The sequence below is a fragment of the Diabrotica virgifera genome, chromosome 1 (genome assembly GCF_917563875.1).
Source record: "Diabrotica virgifera virgifera chromosome 1, PGI_DIABVI_V3a".
NCBI lineage: Eukaryota > Metazoa > Arthropoda > Insecta > Coleoptera > Chrysomelidae > Diabrotica > Diabrotica virgifera.
Window position 1 is genome coordinate 196,369,198 of NC_065443.1, and position 13,810 is coordinate 196,383,007.

Below are 13,810 nucleotides of genomic sequence, written 5' to 3' on the forward strand. Positions count from 1 at the left end.
GAATATTTTAGCAACAATTCAATTGTTAATTAACAATTTACGATCGCAATAATAACCAAAATAATCATAATACATTGATCAAACTTATAAATATTATAAAGATGAGATGCTTATTTAATATTTTATCGACAAAATATAAATTTTTCGTTTTTTTGCACAATCTTTAAATTTTGAAAAAAAATAGTTATAATACGCTGGTCTAATTAGTAAAGTACAAAGAAAGGTTATTTACCAGCAATTTTATTGCTGGAATCGAATATTATGATCCTATATATTAATAACATAGGTATGCAAAGTCCGCAGATAGTGTGCTACTTTTTTTATTAATAAAATGGCGCCGAGAAATCGTGTTTTTTTCAATTATTGTTCTATAACTCCGAAGATTTTAACTTTACACCAAAAACACTCGAATTAAAAAATCTCCCCAATTTAATTCTACATAGAGGCATGTTTTTCCTGATTTGCTCCGACGAAAATTTTCCTCGGAAAATGCGAGTTTTCCTAACAAAATCTCTAATTTTCAAATAAATTTTTTGGGCAAGTAATTATTTATCAATAATTAAATAACTTGGTGAAATAAAAGCTTTCTTGGTATATATTATAACTGCAGAAGCCGGTGAAAATTAAACGAATATTTTAGCAACAATTCAATTGTTAATTAACAAATTACAGTCGCAATAACAACCAAAATAATCATGAGACATTTATCAAACTTAAGTTATAAAGATGTGATGCCTATTTAATATTTTGTCGACAAAATATAAATTTTTCATTTTTTTGCATAATCTTTAAATGTTTAAAAAAAAATAGTTATAAACAAATTAACATTTCTGAGAAACTGTTTATTATATTATAATTTAAAAAAATACTTAGAATGCGTATTTTAAAGGTTTTGAAAATGAATGCTTTCAAAATTTTTTCCAACCATTTGCAAAAAAGTTATGAAACAGCAAAGTAAACATACGATTATTCCGTTGTTTATAATTTGTTTTAATTGTTTCAAAGCTTAAAAGTGAGTTTATGGTACAAACTAATTACTCTCAAAAAATATCAAATATTAGTTCAATGGTTATAATATAATCAAAGATTAAAATTGTTTTTTTTTTTGTAATTTTTAGCGCGAAAGTAGGCTTGATACAGAGCCGGAGATAAAATGTTCACTCGAAGCGACTGACACGATTTAAACTCGCGCGAGTTGTGTATGTGGACGGGTAGCTACGGTACTGTATTATTCTACTTTCGCGCGTGTAAATTACAAAAAAATATATTTTTTAATCTTTAATTAAAATATAACCATTAAACTAATAATCAATATTTTTTGTAAGTAATTAGCTTGTACTTTAAACTCACTTTTACGCTTTGAAAGAATTAAAAAAATTATAAACAACGTAATAATCGTATGTTTAATATATTGTTTCATAACTTTTTTGCAAATAGCTGCAAAAAAATTCTAAAGCATTCATTTTAAAGATCTTTGAAATACGCATTTTAACTATTTTTTAAAATTAGAATATAATAAAAACTTTCTGAGAAACGTATTTTTTTTAAACATTTAAAGATTAATCAAAAAAATTAAAAATTTATATTTTGTCGACAAAATATTAAATAGGTATCTCACCTTTATAAGATTTCAAAGTTTGATTAGTGTATTAGAATTATTTTGGTTATTATTGCGACCGTAAATTATTAATTAACAATTGAATTGTTGCTAAAATATTCGTTTAATTTTCACCGGATTCTGAAACTATAATCTAAACCAAGAAAGCTGTTATGTCACCGAGTTATTTAATTATTGGTAGATAATTACTTATCTAAAACTATATTTGAAATTTAATGATTTTGTTGGGAAAACCCGCATTTTCCGAGGAAAATTTTCATCGGAGCAGATCGGGAAAAACATGTCTTTATGCAGAATTTAATTTCGGTGAATTTTTATTTGAGTGTTTTTGGTGTAAATTTAAAATCGTTGGAGTTATAGAGCAAACATTTAAAAAAACACGATTTTCGGGCGCCATTTTGTTTATAAAAAAAGTAGCACACTATCTGCGGACTTTGCATACCTATATTATTAATATATATATATATATATATATATATATATATATATATATATATATATATATATATATATATATATATATATATATATAATCATAAGCTTCGATTCCAGCAATAAAATTGCTGGTAAATACCTTTTCCCAAAAATGGCCTATTCTCCGATAATCAGCACAGACTAAAATGATTGTTATATACGAATCTGCCGCACATAGGAACTTACATGTAAAGATACGTTATGCATTTATTAAATGGTAATTAATATAAATAAAGAGTTCAAAATATTTCCTAAAAAACATTTTTACGCTTTTTTCAATGCCGGTATTACCTTTTTGAAAAATTAATATATACAGGGTGAAAGAATTGAAACAAAACACATATTTTTACAAAAAAAATCAGGAAAAACAAGTTTTGGTAAACCGATTCTTCCGGTTCAGGAGCTCGATCTTATACATCAAAAAAAGAACCCATATACCAAATTTGGTTGAAGTCGGACTTTTCGTTTAAAAGTTATCGTGCTATTAGTCACATATATATCGTCGTCATTTTGAATGCCTGCCATTTTTGTAAAAGGTAAAATCTGATATGGCCTCTATCATTAAGCATTATATTATGCTTCTATCATTAAATGCACAATTCTTATAATATTTGCACGAATCTGCCGCACTAAAACTATTGTTTGCACATAAATTTGTTTTGATTAAATAATAAAATATGCAATTGATATTTAAAATTAAAATTTAACATCTAAAAAAAATGGGTTTACCTACAATAATTAACAATAGCAACAATTATTATCGAACAAACATTATCAATGATTAGTGTAACTTATGTTTTGAATTGAATGTTATGAGCTGAGTTAATATAAATAATTTTAATGAAAGAATCCTTTATAAAAGCTATATTTATTTAAAATGCCCTCAAAGAGCCACATTAATTACAGAACGTTTTCGATCTGGGTAGATCATTATCAGTGCTGTTACATGCTGAGCCATCAAAAATACATGGGTAAAAATCCTTTAAATGTTAATAAGATGTATCACAATGACATTATTGAAAAATCCAATTGATGGACAAAATTAGTAAGGATATGGCCTTTGTCATCCTACGGCAGGGTACGAGGGTTGCTTAATTGATAATATGTCTTCACATTAATGATATGACCTTATACAAGGATCACTATGATAAGGATGACCACCCAAGTGCCTTGTGGGAGGTCATAGGATGCCAAATGCCACATCCTTTTCAATAATACTGTCATTGTAATACATCGTATTAACATTTAAAGGATTTTTATCCATGTATTTTTGGTGGCTCAGCGTGTGATTTGTCTGTAACAGCACTGATGATGATCTACTTAGATCGAAAACGTTCTGCGATACATGTGGTCCTCTGGGCGTTTTCCGAATAAATATACCTTATATAAAGGATTTTTCCATTAAATTTTTTTTATGATTAATGGTATACACCAGAGGTTCCCAACCACTGTGCCGCGGCACACTGGTGTGCCCTGAAGCCCCTGTAGGTGTGCCGCGAAATGTTGCCGTCTTTTTTACTAGTATTTACTTTTTTAATCCGCTGTGATAATAACTTATACCGACGATTTTTCATTGATAAAACTTCTGTTCTCCGCTTGTCTGCAGTTTCAATAGTTCAACAGTCGACGAACAGATGCGATAAAGACTGGGAGATATTATACAGAAGTTCAGCCACGATTTTCTAAGTCCTGCCTTTTGCAATACTGGAAGGGTAGACGATGTACTTACAATCTGTGGAAACATCCACAAATTTCCTGTGACATTTTCCTGTAAAAATTAGTTTTCCCAAAAAATAAAAATAGGGTTTTGCGATGAATTTCTAAGTCCTGCCATATCCGTAGATAGACAGGATACTATCGATTTTATGAAGAAAATTTTTTGGGCAGGAGGGTTGCAAACGGGGTAACGGAGTATATATGTATACAAACATGTAAGGAAAATAATGAAATTTTCATGATTTTCTAGGTCCTGCCAACTAAATAAACTAAACATATTTATTTCAAAATGATCAAAAAAATATTGGCATGACGTCTCCTAATGTTTAAGTATACTTGTCCCTTGGAAAATTCTGCGGAAAATTTTCACCCTGATTCCGTGATTTTCTTAGTCCTGCCTTTAAAAAGTTATAATACTCAAATACAATCAATACTTTTCGGTACTCGGCAGGAAGGTTAAACGGTTCTTGTAAGACGGCAGGAGTCCTAGATTTGTAAGAAAATTCGTGAAAAAGTCAACGATTTTCTGAGTCATGCCCTTTTGCACATGTTTCAAGAATCTTAATATAAGTCTATTTACAAAGAGGCAGGATGGTTTTATGGTTATTTTGTATACAGGGTGGGGCATTAGTGTGACAAAGTCCAATTACTCGTTTGTCGTAAGATATACGAAAAAAGTTATTTAGGTAAAACATGGGCCACAGATAGGACTATGATTTAACAGTATTTTCTAATATACAGGGCTACCCGTTTTCACAGGGTGACACAAATTTATGTTTTTTTAAATAGAATACCCTGTATATTTTTACATTTTTGGATTCTACTCGATGTTCTCTTTAATAAAATATAGCGTTTTGAAATATTATACGAGGTAGTTTAAAATATAATTACGTTTTCTTGTTAATTTTGTAGGAACATTCACACCCTATACATATTGTTAGTGATTTGATATCCAAACTTCTATTAATTTAGGTTTAAACGATTTTTAATATAGTCTACTATTGTCAGTTATTAATAGTATACCAAAATGTTTAATTTTAGTATACGGGGTTGGTTGAAACTCGAAATGAGTATTTTTTGAGTTTTCTTAAATGGGACACCCTGTATTTTAGTGTTATAATAAAATGATATTTTATGGTACCTTTTTATTTGTTAAGCATTTTCTGTACCATATTTATATATTAATTTCGGCAGTAAATTGATACAGACAGATTACTCAGGTGGTTTTTGGGGTTTCTGAACAAGAATGTCACATTAGAACAGATCTTTACCTAGTGCTCGGGGTGACTCATATGCACGCCATATTCTTAAATTTTGAGGCTTTCAGACACCAAAGTGATGCAAGTAGATTACTCGAGGAGTTTTGTGGTTGTTGAACATGAATACGCCATCAGAATCGACCTCCAAAAACTCTCTAAACTACAGATGACGTGCCTTAGCAGCAACTCTGGGCACAAGGTCATTCGGAGTTATTTGGCACTCCCAAATAACAAAATTTTGCCCTTAATACACTGATTTTGACAGGTTAATGCACTTTTGGATGCATGTTATGCACTAAAATGCAATTTCCACCCATTTTTATATTGTACACATTTTATTTGAATTTGAAAAAAATTTAAAAAAATAAAAAAAAAACGGTGTATTTGCCGACTTAAAGCAAGAGCAACTTTTAGTACTAGAATACCTCATAATTTAATACTCTACTCTCAAAAATGTCTAAAAATTTAAAGACCAATAAGTTATGAGATAAAATATCCGTTGATCTACCCAAGACGGATGCCTATGACCAGTACTAGAAATTCACAATTGATAAAATCGATTCATCTCTGGAAGAGAAATAAACGTAGCAGTTTTCGTTTTCCTAAATAGAATTTTTCTAAATTCTTTTAAACTCAAAAAACCAAAAAACAAAAAATTTTTCAAATCGATTTTTCTAGAAGACTGCGTATTCTTCTGAGTTAAAGCAAAAGTACCTTTTAGTAAAAAACTATCCCAGAATTTAATAATCCAGTGCCAGAAATGCTTAAAAATTAGACAGAAAAGTTATTCGATAAAAATATCCGTTTCCGTACCCAAAACGGACCCCTGTGACCGGTACTAAAAATTGACAATTGATAATTGACATTTGACAATAATTGACATTTGACAATTGACCTCTGGAAGATAAATAAGTGTACCAGTTTTCGTTTTTCCAAATAAAAGCGTTCTGCAGCTATTTTAAAGAAACTAATTACAAGACTTCGATATGCTTCTTCTAGACGAAGCATATCGAAGTAGAGGTCGTCCGCCAACCAGATGGTCTGATGACATCAAACAGATCGACAGAAACTTGATGCAGACAGCACAGGACAGAAATGCATGGAGAAGACTGAGGGAGACCTATATCCAGCATTGGATAGATCCGGGTTGAATTATAACGATGATGAATTACAAGACGCCATATTTAAAGAGCTTTAGATTTCCACGGAAGCATTTTTGAACTATGTGAATTGAGTTAAATTTTCTTAAAATTATCTGAGGAATCTCCGGTTTTCGTTTGTTATGAGAGCTTCTGGACACCCTGTATAATATAATGGGTAGGTAAATGCCCTACTATAACCAATAAATTGTAAAAATTGTTTATTTACTTTTATTGCGTTTACTTAGATAAAAATATGATCTAATCACTTAAAATAAAGATCCTATTAGATTTGAAAATTGTGTAAAAATTCCGAGACATTATTCAGGAAATAATATTTAATAGGATACGATTGTTTTAATGATATACAAACTAATTTTTTGTATTATTCATCTTTGCGGTTATCCTGCCATGTTGTAAACGGTTTTAGATTAGTGTTTTTTAAGCATACTCGACATGGTATGACTCAGAAAATTGTGGTGATATGAATATGTTTGTATAACACCCTGAAATAATTTTACAGACACACAATTTAATTTTTTTATACGAAATAACTATACAACCATCCTGCCTCTATGAAAATAGATTTATATTAACCTTCTTGAGATATGTGCGAAATGGCATGACTTAGAAAATCGTGTAATTTTCCACGAATTTTCTTACAAATTTTTTAGCTATATATAGTAAAAAAGGTGTAACTAAATATCCTGCCATTTTGAATAATGTCTACTGAAATTATTTATTTTATAACAAAATTTATTTTATGACTTAGAAAATCACGGAACCAGAGTGAAAATTTTATACAGAATTTTCCAAGAAACAAGTGCAGTTAAACATTAGGTGACGTCATGCCAACATTTTTTTGTCATTTTGAAATAAATATGATTAATGTATTAAGTTGGCAGGACTTAGAAAATTATGAAAATTTCATTATTTTCATTACATGTTTGTATATCTGTATACTCCCTTGGTCCTTTTGCAACCGTCCTGCCCAAAAAACTTTCTTCATAAAATAGATAGTGTCCTGTTATTCTATGGATATGGCAGGACTTAAAAATTCATCGCAACTCCCAATTTTTTTTTTCATGGAAAATCTAATTTTCACAGGAAAATGTCACAGGAAACCCGTGGATTTTTCCACAAATTGTAAGTACCTTCTCTAACCTTCCAGTATTGCAAAGGGCAGGACTTAGAAAATCGTGATTGAACTTCTGTTAATATCTCCCGGTTTAATAGCAGCAGCACTTACGTCTAGAGTTTTAAGTAAAGTTCTAGTTTTAAATAAGGGCATGCAGGGAAAGCAAAAAAACATCCTCACGTCTACTGATAACATTAGTTCCTTCCAGCAATAGCTTTTACTGTGGATAAAGAAAGTTGAAAATCAAGCCACGTGGGACATGTTCGAGTTAACAAACAATTGCAGTGTAGAACCAAATCTGTCGGACCTTTTCTTGAAAAGTCTTAGTAAGCTGAATGACAATATCAAAAAGTATTTTCCCTCCCTCGATACGCCATCAACGGGCTGGGTGCGAAATCCATACATCGGCTTATGACACGGGCTTGTTTATAACTAATAAAGAGGGTCAACTGATAGATATAAAAAACGACCGTGGACTTAAACTTAAGTACAGTAAACTAGTTGACGAAGCAGAGACTCAATCAAAACTGAAGAAAATCAAAGGTAATGTAGATGTTGCATCATTTTGGATTCGCCTCTTCAATGAATATCCACTTGTCACAAAGAAAGCTATGAATGCAATAATAGATACCGTTTTCAACTTCTTATATCTTTGAATCTGCTTTCTCGTCAATGAACGCCATCAAGAACAAAAATCGTTCACAGATAAAATTTTTAGAGGACGAGCTAAAATTTTTAGAGGACGACTTGAGAGTGTGCTTTTTACAATGCGGCCTAGAAAAGACTTAGTAATGAAGTGTCACCAAGCACAAATATCGCATTAGACATGGTGTCACTATTTTTAATTAGACGGACATTCTGTTTTATACTCCATTATTTTTTTTTATTATCAACTCGTCTCTTTTAACACAAAATATGTTTGTAAGTGTATTAAAATATTATTTTCTTAATTTTCCTAATTAGTTTCCATAATGTGCACAGCATTAACTATGTATTAAATAATATTTTTAAAGAAAGTAACATAGTAAAAAATCACATAATAATACATTCTGATTATACTTATTATAGAGATTATTTACCCAATTGTGCCGTGGCTGAACGAGTTTTTGAGTTAGTGTGCCTCAAGCTAGAAAAGGTTGGGAACCGCTGGTATACACAGTAAATTAGTGGTATACACGGTAAACAGGAAATTGTTGTGGATTTTTTAATATAAATCTTATTATCGCATCCAACAAAATATCATATATTATTTTATTTAGTTGTAATAAGGGATTATTTAAATTTAGTGTATTCTGAGAGACGACACGATTTCCTTACTGCCTTCCTTTTTTGGATTATCAATATTCACATTCCTTTAGGATAACCTAAATCTTTTCGAAAATCTCTTAACTGCCCGGAGGGCACTTTCAACCAGTTTTTTTGGATCTTCGTAATAAATTTATCATCCTCCTTTCAAATTCTCCCAGTTACGACTTATTTATTCAAATTCATTTCTCCTTCCGAGTACTTGTGTAAAACTTGCGTTGTAAACTGTAAAGTTAATAAAAAGTTTTGTCGAAAAGAAACTCACGTTTTTATACGAATATTGCAACCGTAATAATTCGTAGAGCGACCGGGATGGTCCGATGGGAGGAACGGGCAATCTTAATAATATTTTTTTACAGTGAAAGGTAAGATTTTACTAGATTTGCCACTCTGCATAATATTGTATAAAAAAGACCAAATACATGATAATAACTAAGAAAACAAACATACAAACAAGCATATATTTGGGAAATGTACCGATAGAAAGGGTTGATAAATACAAATACCTAGGAACCTGGATTTCAGAGAAAAATGATCAAACAACAGAAATAAGGACCAGGATAGAAATAGCAAGAAATGCGTTTGTAAAAATGAAAACAGTTCTCTGCAACAAAGACCTTAGCTTAGAACTGAGAGCAAAAGCTTTGAGATGCTACGTGTTCTCGATACTACAATATGGACTTGAAAGCTGGACATTAAAGCAAGAACACATAAATAAGCTACAGTCATTTGAAATGTGGTGTTACAGAAGAATGCTTAGAATAGCATGGACACAGAGGAAAACGAACACGGAAGTACTGCGAGAAATGGGTAAAGAATGCGAAATAATAAACACAATAAAAATAAGAAAGTTACAATATCTGGGACACGTAATGAGGGGACCGCGATATGAAATGCTAAGACTGATAATACAGGGAAAGATAAGAGGCGGAAGGAGTATAGGAAGAAGGAGAGTGTCATGGCTAAAGAATTTAAGGGACTGGTTTAGATGCAGTTCTATAGAACTCTTTAGAGCAGCGGTGGATAGAGTAAAGATAGTGATGATGATATCCAACCTCCGATTAGGAGACGGCACTTGAAGAAGAAGATAATATTGTAGTAGAAATAACTTTATTTAGTATTAATTTAGTCAATTTGTACTTTACGAGCCCCCTAGTGGGAAAGTTTTGGGGTAGTTCTCATTTCTTTCATTATTTATGTATTTTGGGCTGCTGTATCTGAATATGAGGTTTGCGGACAAAATTTCGTAACAGAACATTGAGTAAATCGCGAAAAAAGCGAAAAATTTCTGCTTTTTCCCGCATTTTTGCTTAAAGTTTGATAACTATTAACTTTAAGTAAATGGTCTGTTAACAGGAATTAAAGTACTTAAACTTATCTATAAATATCACTATCTACTTTTTTTCAGACCAACCGTTCGGTCTAAAGTGCAAGTTGAAAACTGACAATTTTCAACGGTCTCTGCAAAACCCACTTTTTACATTTCAAAACTTTATCTTTTATTAGAATGCTGCCATTTGATAAATTTCTCCTAGTTTTTTGCACAAATAATTAAACAGAAAAAAAAGGTCAAAATTGTACAAATTCAGTATCACAAAACCTCACAATCACTTCTATGGCATCGTGCCCTGGCTCAGAGTCTGATTGCTCCATCGTCAGCTTCAGGGGTCGTTCTCCTGGAAAATTAAAGAGATAGTGAGATGCTGACTTCTGATCATAATAATATCAAGGAGAGATGAATGATTACGAAATAACTTATGAGATTATACATACCTCTGTATCTTTCTTCAGTCTTTTCTACGTCCCGCTTCAGGCTTTAATGGAGGCCCGCCTTCCTGCAGCTACAATTGCGTTGGCTTAAGTTTTTACATGTACAAGAAATATGCCGTAGTAGTGAGGTACAGGGTCCAAAGTGGTTGGCACTGGCACGAGACCACTAGTAGTTTTTTTCCAACCTCACTCACTTTGATCTTTTTGTTGCTCGACAAGTGTGGCTTGATATAAAGAAAACCACTGCTGTACCTGATAGTAAACTCTAAGTGAATGTTCTCGTGCAGCAGATTCGGTAGGGGGTAATGAGGCAATGTTGGTCTTATTTTTGTATGATGAAGATACGTATTGCCTGTATCTCAAATCGTTCAGACTGGTCTCTTTTTTCTTCTATATAGAGCTATGCCATATGAGAAACATGTTTCCTGCTGTAGCAACCGCATCCTGATGTGCATTAAGGTCTTTAAAAGCCTCCATGGTTAGTTGCAAGTCTGTGTTCTTCTGCAGGATTTTAAAGAATTTCAGTATCCCCTGATTAAACAATGCTGAAGTAGTATCACAACCACTCATCGCATGATATGCGATCCTACATTGTAGGAATAAGATATGGTCCATTAGGATTTTTTCAGCAGCCAGATGACGGTTGTAGAAGCTTTGCGAAACCTTTCCTTTTCCTGGTTTCAGAAAAATATATTTTTTGTGTTAGGACTACACAGGCCAATCAAAATGACCAGAAGGTCGATACTTTCCCCCACCACTGTCACATGTCCACTTGACGGTGCCATCTCAATAGCTGTCGTAATAATTAGAATATCAGCATCCTCCACGGGATGGAGGATGTAAATTTATCAAATGACAGCATTCTAATAAAAAATAAAGTTTTGGAATGTAAAAAGTGAGTTTTGCAGAGAACGTTAAAAATTGGAAATTTTCAACTTGCCCTTTAGACCGAACGGTTCGTCTGAAAAAAAAAATTAAATAGTGATATTTTTTGGGAATTTTAAGTACTTTAATTTCTGTTAACAGACCATTTACTACAAGTTAATAGTTTTCGAGATTTAAGCAAAAAAGCCCAAAAAAGCAGAAATGTTCCGTCAAGAAAATTTTGTCCGCAAACCTCATATTCGGATTCAGCAGCCAAAAATAAATACATAACGAAAGAAATCAGAACTACCCCAAAACGTTCCTAGTCAAAACACAATTTGATTGAATTATATTGTATTCACCCATTTTGAAAAGATGTGAAAACCTTGAATTTATTATCCCATTATGTACCTATGTCTGTCCCAGAGACATTTGTAACTCCTCTGTTATTAGACAGATAGAATTACAAATGAGGTGTCGAATGAAAGTTTATGGCCCAAAGATAGTATTAAAGGTTTAATGTCCCCGAAATAGTACAAGACAGATAGTAAAAGACAGATAGGCAGATAGCAAAGGACAGATAGGCAGATAGCAAAAGACGGATAGTAAAAGACACAATCCAATCGGCAATTCGCTGTCTATTCGCACTGGATAAGCTTATAAAATCAAACAATGTTACAATAAGTTCAAAGATTGAAATCTATAAATCCATCGTCAGACCTGTACTAACATATGGATGCAAAGCGTGGACCATGACCAAAGCAAACGTAGAAAAACTCAGATGTTTTGAACGAAAAATACTTAGAAACATTTTCGGACCTCACCACAACATCACCACAAACCAGTATAGGAGTTAAAAGCACTCTACGATGACACCGATATTGTCCAAGAAATTAAATCACACCGACTAAGATGGGCAGGCCACGTGTACAGACTTCATAACGAGAGACTCGTATCGGAGGAGATTCCTACAGACAAAAGACCTCTCGGACGTCCCAGAATGCGATGGAGAGATAACATCCAAGCAGATCCCCGGAAAATGAGCATTTCATTTGACCCTTGGTTGATGGAAGACTGAACAAATTGGAAAAAAGTTGTACCAAGATCCACCTAGGGTTGTAGCGCTATGTGATAATAATGATGAGATAGTACAAGAGATATATTATCCAACGCACCTTAGCAAGACGAAAACAAATATATATTGTCGGTTTGAGGCCTGTCTGCATCCGTCTGCCTGTCCGCGAATATAACTCCTACATTATTAGAACTGATAGAATTACAAATTGGGCGTGGAATGGGAGCTTTTAACTCAAGGATGGTGTTAAAGTTGAAAAATTTAATATTGGGTTTCCAGTTCCAGACTTGCCATTGGAAATACTGTTTTAAAGTCGCCAAAATGCTACAAGCGATAGATTACTTTTTATGTCACTTCCGGTTAAAAAAGTAGAATCGGAAGTGCCACATTATAATCATAAAATTTATATGGAAATGATATTAAAACTGGAACTAAATATTCAAACTCGACTTCTGAATACGCGATGAATGATATACAGGGTGTCCCGAAAAGATTGGTCATAAATTGTACCACAGATTCTGGGGTCAAAAATAGTTTGATTAAACCTCACTTACCTATATACAATAGTGCACACAAAAAAAGTTACAGCCCTTTGAAGTTACAAAATGAAAATCGATTTTTTTTCATATATCGAAAACTTTTAACGATTTTTTATTAAAAATGGACATGTGGCATTCTTATGGCAGCAGCATCTTAAAAAAAATTAAAGTGCAATTTGTGCACCCCATCAAAATTTTATGGGGGTTTTGTTCCCTTAAACCCCCCAAACTTTTGTGTACGTTCCAACTAAATTATTATTGTGGCATCGTTAGTTAAACACAATGTTTTTAAAACTTTTTTACCTCTTAGTACTTTTTCGATAAGCCAGTGTTTATCGAGATATTTTGAATATTTGTCGTACCCACCACATATTTGTATACGGTTAAGTACGATTATAGAAATCTGTTAATAACACTGGTAAACACACATTTTGCTGCCGGAAATTTTTTTACTGTTTCTAGGTAATTTTGGTCTGCTGAATCCAAAAATGCCACCAGATTTGTTCCATCAGATCGTTTTCAGAAAATACGACAACAGATCACATTTCTAACATATAGGGTAATTTAACGCAGCACTACCTACATATATGTAGTGCTGCTACCCATGAAATAAACCAAATACGAATAAAAAGTAAGATATTTATTGTACAATAATGTACTTGCAAAAATCATCACACATATCTGCCAAAAAAACTTAACTTTTCATCTAACCTAACCGGCAGCGTCGCAACAAAAATGTATTATTCGGCGTCACCTAAAAAACTTCCTTTTATATGATTTTCTTGCAAAGGCTTTAAAAGGACGGTTTCTTTGAAGAATCCAGCAGTAATCCTCCACCATGTGATAGCCCCATCTCCCTGATACCCCTCTTCCATCTTTTTGATATCTTGGTGAAGATTTTCTGGGAAACGGT